We start from the raw sequence: 9,858 nt of genomic DNA on the forward strand, positions 1-9,858 counted from the left end.
CTCTCTCTCTATAAAAAATAAATAATAATAGTTGTATATTTCTATCAATGGAGGGGAAAAAAGGAAAGAAAAATTAGTGTTTTAATTTTAATTTTTATGTTAAATGTGGGATGTGGAGCTTTAATACCAGAAGGCATGACTTATTTTCCCCTGAGAAATAAAAAAGTGTAACTTTTCTCCTTTTTCAACTGTTTTGTTTCCTCCTCTCCATCCTTTTGTCCCCTCCCCCTGTTTTCTTGTTCCTTTCATTTATGGTGCCCTAGACAGTGTACACATATAGCCCGCAGTTCTGGAATGCCAGCCTGGCACTCCAACACAAAGCAGAGCCAGCAGTGGTATAATCTACTAATGGCTTCTTTTCATTTCAGCCCTCCCTGAGAGACTCAGTGGCAGATTGTAGACTCAATTACTCTCATGTCAGGTGATTATCCTAGGTCTTAATGTAATCTTCCATTCACACATACCATATTTCAATTACGGCAGCTATGAAACAAGCTGTGTATTCAAATCACCAATCACCTTATCACTGCTGAACAATGTCAACTGTAAAAAACGCCAGCTGAAGGCAATTACACATGTGTTGAGAACCGATTATGATTACTCTCTGTGGTATTTGTGATGAGCTGGGGAATGTTCTGAAAATTTAATTTAATGACAATATGCTTGCTGTACAATCCATAATACCTCCTGAATCCAGCATGGGGCTATTAAAACTGATAGGAGCATATTATCACCGAACTGAAAAGCTGGGCTGGGATGGTTGCTGGATGTCTCTACAGGGAATGCTAGGTAATTTCTCTACATATTTCTAACGGCTGAGGCAGACAGCTTCCAATTCCAGCTGCACTTTGAAGGTGGTCCCCTTCCCTCCTCCTTTTCCTCCCCTCGGAGCTGAGTTAAGGTGTTTCACCACAGCCATTTGAGAGGAAAACACAGGGGTGGGGTGAGGGGGAAAGGGAGTGGGTGGGAATGGCATTGTGTTGGCTTGCTCCAAGGCACAGAGAGCTCTTTTCAGTGTGGCACTTTCTTGACCTCATTAAGTGTCTTCCCTCCCCCTCTTCATATTTGGTCACCTTTTCCTCTTTGGAGGCTTCCTGACACAAAAAGCAGTTTAACCCAAGGAGGAACAGATTGTTTTCTAGAAGGAAAAAAAATCAACAACCACTTATGTCAAACCCTCCCCTCGCTATAGGCGCTGAGCCACTTGAGCTCTGTCGAGATCACTTTATACAACACCACAGTCAGTCCCCAAAGGTATTTTTTTTCAGAGTTGCTTCGCAACTGCTGCAGCCCAACAGGGTCATCCAAACACTTCTGGAAGCCCAAGGCAAAGTTAAACTAGGAGGCGCCTGATCAGTGCATTGAGATTTTCTTAACTTTATTCCTCTGCACACATTTATTTATGTGTTTGCTTATTAAATTACTAACCTACTTTCCAACCAAACTGTGTAAAGTGGCTCCACGTGCATAAGAATGTCCCTTTCTGGAACAACTTCCTCCACCCTCATGACTTAGGTTAAGCTTATTGGACCTTTTAAAAAAAAGTCAAAATGGCAATAGGTGTAAAAATAACTAGTGCAGCTTTCACAATCATTCAGCCACTAAGCACAGTACCCTCACTTTTCTAATTGGTGTGTGTGTGTGTGTGTAAGGAACCTTTGTTTAGAATACATTTTGTGGCCATTTTGAAACAGGAAGTGCAGCTATCTTGAAACAGGCAAAATAAGGTTGCTACATTCTTGTTTCATAAAAAAAAGTCCCTTTTCAAAAAGAAACCATTCTCTTCCCCTTTCTAACCACATGTCCCCATAAGGAAATTTCTGTCAATCTGCAAATGCCATTGCTCGTGATTCCTCTCTTTGGAGCCTTTCCTGATGTCTACCCTAGGAAAACGTGCCCTGTCAAATCTCAGCAATGTCACATGGGTCTGCTGTTGATATATTTATTTGGTTAAAGAAGTGCATATCTTCTTGTCCCTTCCTCCAAACAGATGGCTAGCTTCATAGGAAGATTTTACATACAGACACATATATTCTCCCTATGGCTAATCTGCTGAAAGAGTGTGAAGCAAACCTGATTAAAAAGAAGAAGAGAAGGGGGGGGGCAATGTGAGAGAGGTTCTAAGCCTATTTGCTGATCTCAGCTGGTGAGATTTTAGATTAAGCCTGTAATTCATTTCAGAGAACCCACAATCTTCTTCACATAGACCAGACACAAAGATCCCTTGTTTGTGGTACGGCTGCGTCTGCTAAAATTATGCCAAGGAAAAGTGTTGTGAATAGTTTGGCTTTGATTGTATTATCCTCCTTCCAAGGGCCTCTTTGAAAATCCACTAACCTTGAAACAAAGGCCATCATCTCTTGGTGCTCAAATGATTGACTGAATTCAGCCTGAAATTTGCAATGCCAGCTACCTGGATGAACATTCTGGTGATTTGACCTTTATTTGTATCGGAAATTTATAGTTGATTTATTACTTTAAAAGGTATGTGTTTAAAGGGTCCGGTCTCCTATACAAGCATTTTACATCTTGAAATTGAATAACTTCCGTATAGCTCACCACCTGAATGTTGTTTACATCTCACTAACCTTTGTTTTCAGGTTTCTAAATGGTAAGACTGTTTCAGCAGCTCCAGAGATAGTTACACATAGTGTAGGTAATTCATTTATCAATTTCCCAGTGCTCACATTATGGCGGGAAAGATAGATGAGCCCTTAATGAAGTCCACACATCCCACCCCCTGCGTGATCCCCACAAATCTAGCCCCTCTCACTGGTCCTCATAAGCCACACCCCTACCTCTGTTCATGCAAGATACTGTGCAAGTTAGTCATATAGAATACATTTAGGTAGGGAGGCATTTAATAAAATAAACAATTTTTATAACATGATGCAAAGTCCTTGCTTTAAATAAATCCACATTTTCAAACTTCTAATTTTAAACAGATTCACTGAGATGCAATCTTAGGAAGTGCTGCTGAGGATACCTAGAAGGGAAGCATCACTGCATGAGTCCTTGCTCTGATCAGTTGCAACCACCACCTTTATTTTTCCAAAATGCAGTGTGCTGGAAGTTCAAGGGACCCCGACCCCACACAGAAGATGGAGTGTACTTTAGCCCTGTATGTTCTCAAGAGCGCGCATGCATGCATGCACGCACACACACACACATGCACACACACACACAGAACCAGTTTCTGCCAGTGGACAATGCCATGGGAAGGTCAGGATAGACCTGGAGTTGCATCTGTTTCCTTTGTTGTTGTGATTCAGATGTCAACTAAAGATATTTCTGTTTTTCCCAGGACTTTTCAGTGACAGTCTTTAAGGTAATGTTTGCCCTGAACAACAATGTGTGAATTTGTGTTTTAAATGACTATTTTTAATGAATATTTGAGTTCTGTATTTGTTTTAATCTTTGATGTAATTCTCTTGTTTACCCTTTGTTGTGTATCACTCTGGGCTCTCTTGGAGGGTGATTCACAAATACAATAAATAATAATAAAATAATGAATGCTAAAAGTCTGCGTAAGCATAGCAATACTAAGCAGGAGACTGATGTCCTCAGACAGACACAGAGAGTCATGCTGGACAGGTCTAGGGTGGGGTGTGGGGCACAGGGAGCACTTGAAGAAAGGTAAGGTGGGCAAATCCTAGTCCTTCTGAACTCTAGCTAAGGAAGCCATCAAGAAAAGAGATGGTGGAGCCATAATGCAAAGTTTCTCAAATATATTTTCTCCCAGGCATTTGATGGATTATGATGATTAGTGAAAGAAGTGAAAAATAAACTGATTTGAAATGTGGTGTTGGAGGAGAGCTTTGCGCATTCCATACACTGCTCAAAAGACCAATAATTGGGTGTTGGAACAAATTAAACCAGAACTGTCATTAGAAGCTAAAATGATGAAACTGAGGTTATCATACTTTGGACACATCATGAGAAGACATGATTTATTTATTTATTTATAGAATTTATTAGTCGGCCATCTGGCTGGCTGTCCAGCCACTCTGGGCGACATACAACATAGGCATATAATACCTAGACATTGAAAATCTAAAAACAATGAAGATAAAATCTAGCGCACCCCAAAAGCCTGCCTGAAGAGCCAGGTCTTCAAGGCCCGGTGGAAACTCATCACAGAAGGGGCATGGCGGAGATCATGGCAGAGATTCACTAGAAAAGACAATAATGCTGGGAAACACAGAAGGGAGGCCAAAAAAAGAGGAAGGCCAAATAAGAGATGGATTGATTCCATAAAGGAAGCCACAGACCTGAACTTACAAGATATGAACAGGGTGGTTCATGACAGATGCTCTTGGAGGTCACTGATTCATAGGGTCGCCATAAGTCATAATCGACTTGAAGGCACATAACAAAAACAAGCTGTTCGTATGTTTTTGCTGCTGGAGGTTTTGCTGTTTTACTGGGTTTGTTTTGATTGATTGATTGATTGATTGATTGATTGATTGATTGGGTTTATTTATATGCCACCTTTCCACAGTGACCTGTGCCCAAAGTGGCTTACAACAAACACTCAAAATAAAAGCACTGGGGTCGGGGAGAGAAGTCAGTTTACAAAACATAGCAATACATTCAAATGACAAAAGTAAACAATTTAGCAAACATAAAATAAATTCAATATTACAAAAGAAATAACCTAAACTTAAATACATAAGTACAATCCATCTCTTTGGCCTTTGTCACTTCCGGAGGCAGTGCAGCTCTATACATGTTTACTCTGTAGAAAGCCCCATTGTATTGAATGGGGCTTACTCCCAGCTAGTTGTTCTTGTGAAGTTGCAATAATTTCTGGGAAGCTCCCATACCTCCAACCCAGACCCTTCAAGTGAAGTAGCAATGAGCCTCTAATAAGAGACAGAAATTTGTTGTTTGAGTTAAGGTTCTCTTTCTCTTCAGCCATGACCTCATGACTCACAAGCAGTGATGTGGTTTCTGAGAGCCACCACAAGCTGAAGAGCCTCCATTCCACATTTTGACTGGAGACCAAAGAAACTAAGGGTGAGAGTATGTAATTCATAACTATTGAGCGGTAAAGCATTAACAACACTGGATGTTGTATTATTGCTTCAAATATTGACAAAGAAGTCTTAATCAGTTCTTCTGAAGCTGTTTGACCTTGTAGCAGCTAGACAGGAATAGGCAGGTTGAGCTTTTCTCTTCAGCGGAGCTGTTAACATAAGCAAATTTTCAGTAGCAGCTTTGGCAAGTTCCATTTGGCCTGCATTGCTAGATAGTCCAGGTTATATAGGTTATTGCTAGGGATGAAAAGATCTGTCAGTATTGGTTCTCTCAGTTTCTCATTTTTTCAAATCTTAAATTCAGTTCACATTTCTGTAGCAATAAATAAATAAATAAATTCTCCTGAAAATCCTTCAGCATTTTAGTTGAAGTTCTCCTAACAAACATATTGTTGTATGCGGTTTTGACCAATGTAACATTTTTGCAAACAATTTCTCTTAATTTAATGCATTTAATGCATTCTTGTATGCTATTTTCACTGGTATGTTATTTTCACACTTTCCCCTAATATGCATTCTTGTAAATATGGGTTGGTTGGGGAACTGAATTGTAAAATTTGGATAAGTGTGAATGTTGAAGGATGGCTGTGTTTTGGTTCTCATGTTTGGCTTTAAACGTGGACTGAATTGAATTTATATCCTATCCCTAGTTATTGTATACCTTTTATTGTAATGCATTGTTCTCTTCTCCCCCACGCCCAATTTTATGCTGTGTTTTATGGTCTTACAACGTTGTAAGTTGCTTAGAGGTTTTTATGTGTCACACAACTAATAATAACAACAATAATCTCCAGAGGAATCCATTTTATCTGGCAGCATTCAGTTCAGGATTCAAAACAAGATAAAGGCAGGTGTGTTTTGCTTGCGGGAGGCGGGGGGATGCTGTCCCATTACTTTTTCTGCAGGCAGTCCCTTGCTGCCCCCCTCCAATCTTCCACCTCCACACACCACAGAAAAGGAAGAAGCAGGAGAAGAGCCCCCCGGTCACTCAATATAACAGAGGCCTCAGCAAAAGCCACTCTGGGTACAGCCAGACCACAGAGAAGTAACAGGAAGAGGAGGTGTCGCACCATACAGGACAAGAGACAGGCTGTAGGCTGGGGCATGCACAAAACCCTGCTTAATTCCCATCGTGGGAGGTTGGAATGAAGCAGATATTTGACTACCCCAGCCAACAGCTTGTCTCTTGCCCCACATGGTGTGGTGCCTCCTCTTCCAGTTCCTCTTCTTCCTCCACAGTCAGGCACTGCTGGGAAGGCTATTGCTATGGTCTCCGCACTATCAATCAGCCTGGGGGGGGTCCTCTCCTGTCTCCCCATTCTTCGAGGTGTGTGGAAGTGGCAGATGGGAGGGAGGCCAAGAGACTGAGGCCAGAGCAGGGACGGTGGCAAAGAAGACATGGCACCTTCCTACTGACTGACTTAGCTGCTCACAAGCCCAGCCAAGGAGAAATGGAGCTGCTCCTGGTGCCTGGCTGGCTGTGCCTGGGCAGCTGCAGCGGCGGAACAGCAGTGCCATCCTTCCCTCCCTCCTCCGATCTGCTCCCATGGGGAGAGGCAGAGAGAGCTCAGCTTAGGTGGTGGCAGCAGCAGTAGTGCCCCTTATCCTTTCTTCTCCCTGCCCCTCCTATGGCCCTGCCATGCCTGTCAGTGAACAAGGTGGGTGGGTGAGGCTGGCAGCAGCCCCTCTTCCTTCTCCTGGTGGTGGGCAGTGGCAAATCTGCACTGCTGGCAAATCCACAGTGTGTGTGTGCATGCATGTCTGTCAGAAAGAAAAAGAGAGACAGAGAGAGGCTGTGAGGTGGTATGGCTTCCTGAGGGAGTTTGGCATGAAGAGATCCTGCACTTTTAAATTTGTGACCACATTATTGGGTAAAGGACACCCACTCCAATGTCCCCCATTACTGATATGAAAATAAAGGAATTTGAATCCGTGACTTGCTTTCAATTTCTCAGTAGTTTGGCATGGAAATGGAAACAATTAATTCAACACTTTCCACTTTTTGGCTGCACAGGAGTGTTTCTGACCACTAGAGTAGGTGCTGCATTTTAGAAGAGCTTTAGGGTATATATCTATCAAAACATAAATTGCTTCTTAATTTCTAATCCATTCTAAATTTTCATCACAGGTTTGCTGCCGTGAGGAGGAAATGTGAGCCTAAACAGAAAACACAGCTGGATTCTGTACAAACACATATTAAGAGTGTTCAGGAAATAAGTGTCATTTGTCAGCATTGTTAGACCAGGACTAAATAACTGCTCACAGAGGTGAACACTTTGTTGGAATCTTCAGCAGGCTGGGACTAGGGATGGGCGAATCTGTCATTCTGGATTTCTCTAATCAGTCTGTAGTTGTGTAGATACATGGAATGCTTTTTAAATTTTATTTCTGTTGTCATTTGCACAACTTCCCTTTGAGCTACGCCTCTCTTCGTCCTATTTTACAGATTGGCAACTGAGGTAAATTTGCATTTGTATATCTTAACACTACCTAATACAGACTACTACCCTGTAGCTGTATAACATGAAGAATAATCTCTTTTTGACAGGAATAGCCAGCATGGTGCCCTCCAGATGTTTTGCCTTCCAGATATTTTGCCCTCCCCAGCTCCCATCAGCTAACATGGCCAGTGGTTGGGGATGCTATCCAAAACATCTGGAGGTCACAGTGTTGGCTGCCCCTGTTTTACAGAGTCAGGCTTGAAGTAGATAGAAGGAAGGCATGTGTCTCTTATAATATTCTGTCTGCTCCCTTAACAATCACAAAACCCAAGCCTCAGTCATTGCTCTATCTGAACTACTTTTCTCCTTTCACCCAGTGATATGACCTCATATATATAACTCTAAAAAAGAAAAAAAAAGAGTAAGCAATCTGATTACACTGTGTTACTTTTATGGCCCATGGGGTCACTGTTAATTTTGGCCATAGGTCATACAGGATAAAATTCCTGTATGAACCAGGAGCTTCTTAATTGCATGGCACACCACTAGCTCAGTTGTGATATCTCTGACAACTTATTGTTCATTGTGGATGATGCCCTTTTCCCTTGAATGCTATAGAAATGCAATTCTTCCTACATGGCTTCTCATTATTTCTTCTTCTAAAAATTACAAAATAAGCAAATTTCAGTGATTTCAGCAGTTGCTAGAAAGATATCGACATTTAAACAGGAGTAAAGTAACTGTCAAAGCACTATCTATGTGCACACAGATTTTGAAGAAAAGATTTTTTGTTTGAGCTGGGGGGACCTGCAACATCTATCCCATTGCAACAGTACACAAGTTTTGCTGGAACTTCAGGTTAAGTTTGTCAATTCTGGCATTGTAAAAAGTGAATGAATTGTCATGACCTGTAGAAAACGCAGGAAACACTCGAAATTTCTTTAGCCAGCTGTATATCAAGCATACAGTGAAAAAAGCCAGGGGAAGGAGAGTCGAAAAGAAGGGCAAAAGGCGAAATGGTTTGTGTCCATTTAAGAAAAAATCAATAATAGTATAAAATTGATTTAGTGCTTGTCATAAAACATAAGTAAGTGCTGGAAAATAGAGAAAATTGAGTCTCAATTTAATCTGCACAAAAGCCACACTGTACTGATGAAGTGATCTGAGGAGAGAGCTACATAAAACCTAAAGACAGATACTTAATTGTCATATTAAAGACTCCCTTTTTTGCCTGCTGGAGTCGAGGGCTAGAACCCATTAATCATGTGGATAAGGGGCATTGAAATCAAATCTCAATTAAAATCTGTTCAATAATGTCTCTAATATGTTTTTCAAGCATTAATTTTTTCCCATCGATTCTACACCCCATAAATCAGATCTGTTGCAGTGCATGTAATAGTTTATGGAGGAAAGGATTATGGTTTTATGAAGTTAATGCAGCAGAACCATTTAATTTACACAGGCTAAAGTTTTATGTCTGTTGTTCATTTCTATTATTTTCTTTGGGTAAAAATTCTTTGAGCTATAAAATGAAAAGTTTGTTTTATTTTTAAATTGTTCTATATATACCTTGTTCAGATTCAATGGATGACCACAGAGAAAAATGCACTCTTGCTTTTCAGTAAAAAGTTTTTCAGAGGAGACTTACCTCCAGCGTTTATTTACTTTTTAAAAAAAGACACTAGGACCTAAGAAGTCACCCTTGGTCCCTGGGCATGTCCATAAAACCCAAAAGGGTATAACAGTATGGAAATTCATTGTACAAAAACCATCTACACATACTGAAATACATTCTTATTGCTGGTGCACCTGCCAGTATGCACCACACCAACCTGTTCACCACCTTGCCCCTCTCCTTCCTGGTGACCCACCTGCCCACTTCTGGTTGCAGTGAATGGCTTTCCTGTCTTGCAGAACATCTGTGATAGCAGAGGAGGAGAGGACAATGCTCATGACCAATGTTGGTACCCTACATCCATGCTTTACATGTTTGGATGGAACAGAATTGCATCATGGTTGAAGATGTTAGATTTTAGCCTTAATATCATTCCATTTTTAGTCTTTGTAACACTAAATCAATAACTAGGGCTGACTGGCAATGTATTTTTCACAATGCTTTCCCCCTTCAAACTGCCCCTCCTCTTTTTATCAGGGTTTTTGTGTGTGTGTGTCGGTGGTGGTCTTTTTTGGTCATTTACTTCATGGACGGTGCAGCAGAGAGAAGATGTCCCCTCCCCCCAAAAATATCTTGGTAGCTCAGTCCCCCTGCTACACAATCAGGTAGCCTATGCCCTGTGTACAGATCACTCAGATGGCAATGGCAATGCTCCTTGAGTTCATGGAGTTTCCAGCGTCCCCCTTTATACAGACTTCTTTTG

The 9,858-nt window shown here is 41.2% G+C and overlaps 1 long non-coding RNA gene across 1 annotated transcript; it reads left to right on the forward strand.

The window, feature by feature from the left end:
* Positions 1-619: 619 nt before the first annotated feature.
* LOC133368033 (uncharacterized) lies at positions 620-3,510 on the forward strand. The gene is made up of 3 exons (XR_009758573.1): positions 620-789; positions 2,315-2,484; positions 2,946-3,510. It is a non-coding gene; the product is annotated as an uncharacterized LOC133368033 (long non-coding RNA).
* Positions 3,511-9,858: the final 6,348 nt, after the last annotated feature.

The sequence above is a fragment of the Rhineura floridana genome, chromosome 1 (genome assembly GCF_030035675.1).
Source record: "Rhineura floridana isolate rRhiFlo1 chromosome 1, rRhiFlo1.hap2, whole genome shotgun sequence".
In the NCBI taxonomy this organism is placed as follows: Eukaryota; Metazoa; Chordata; class Lepidosauria; order Squamata; family Rhineuridae; genus Rhineura; species Rhineura floridana.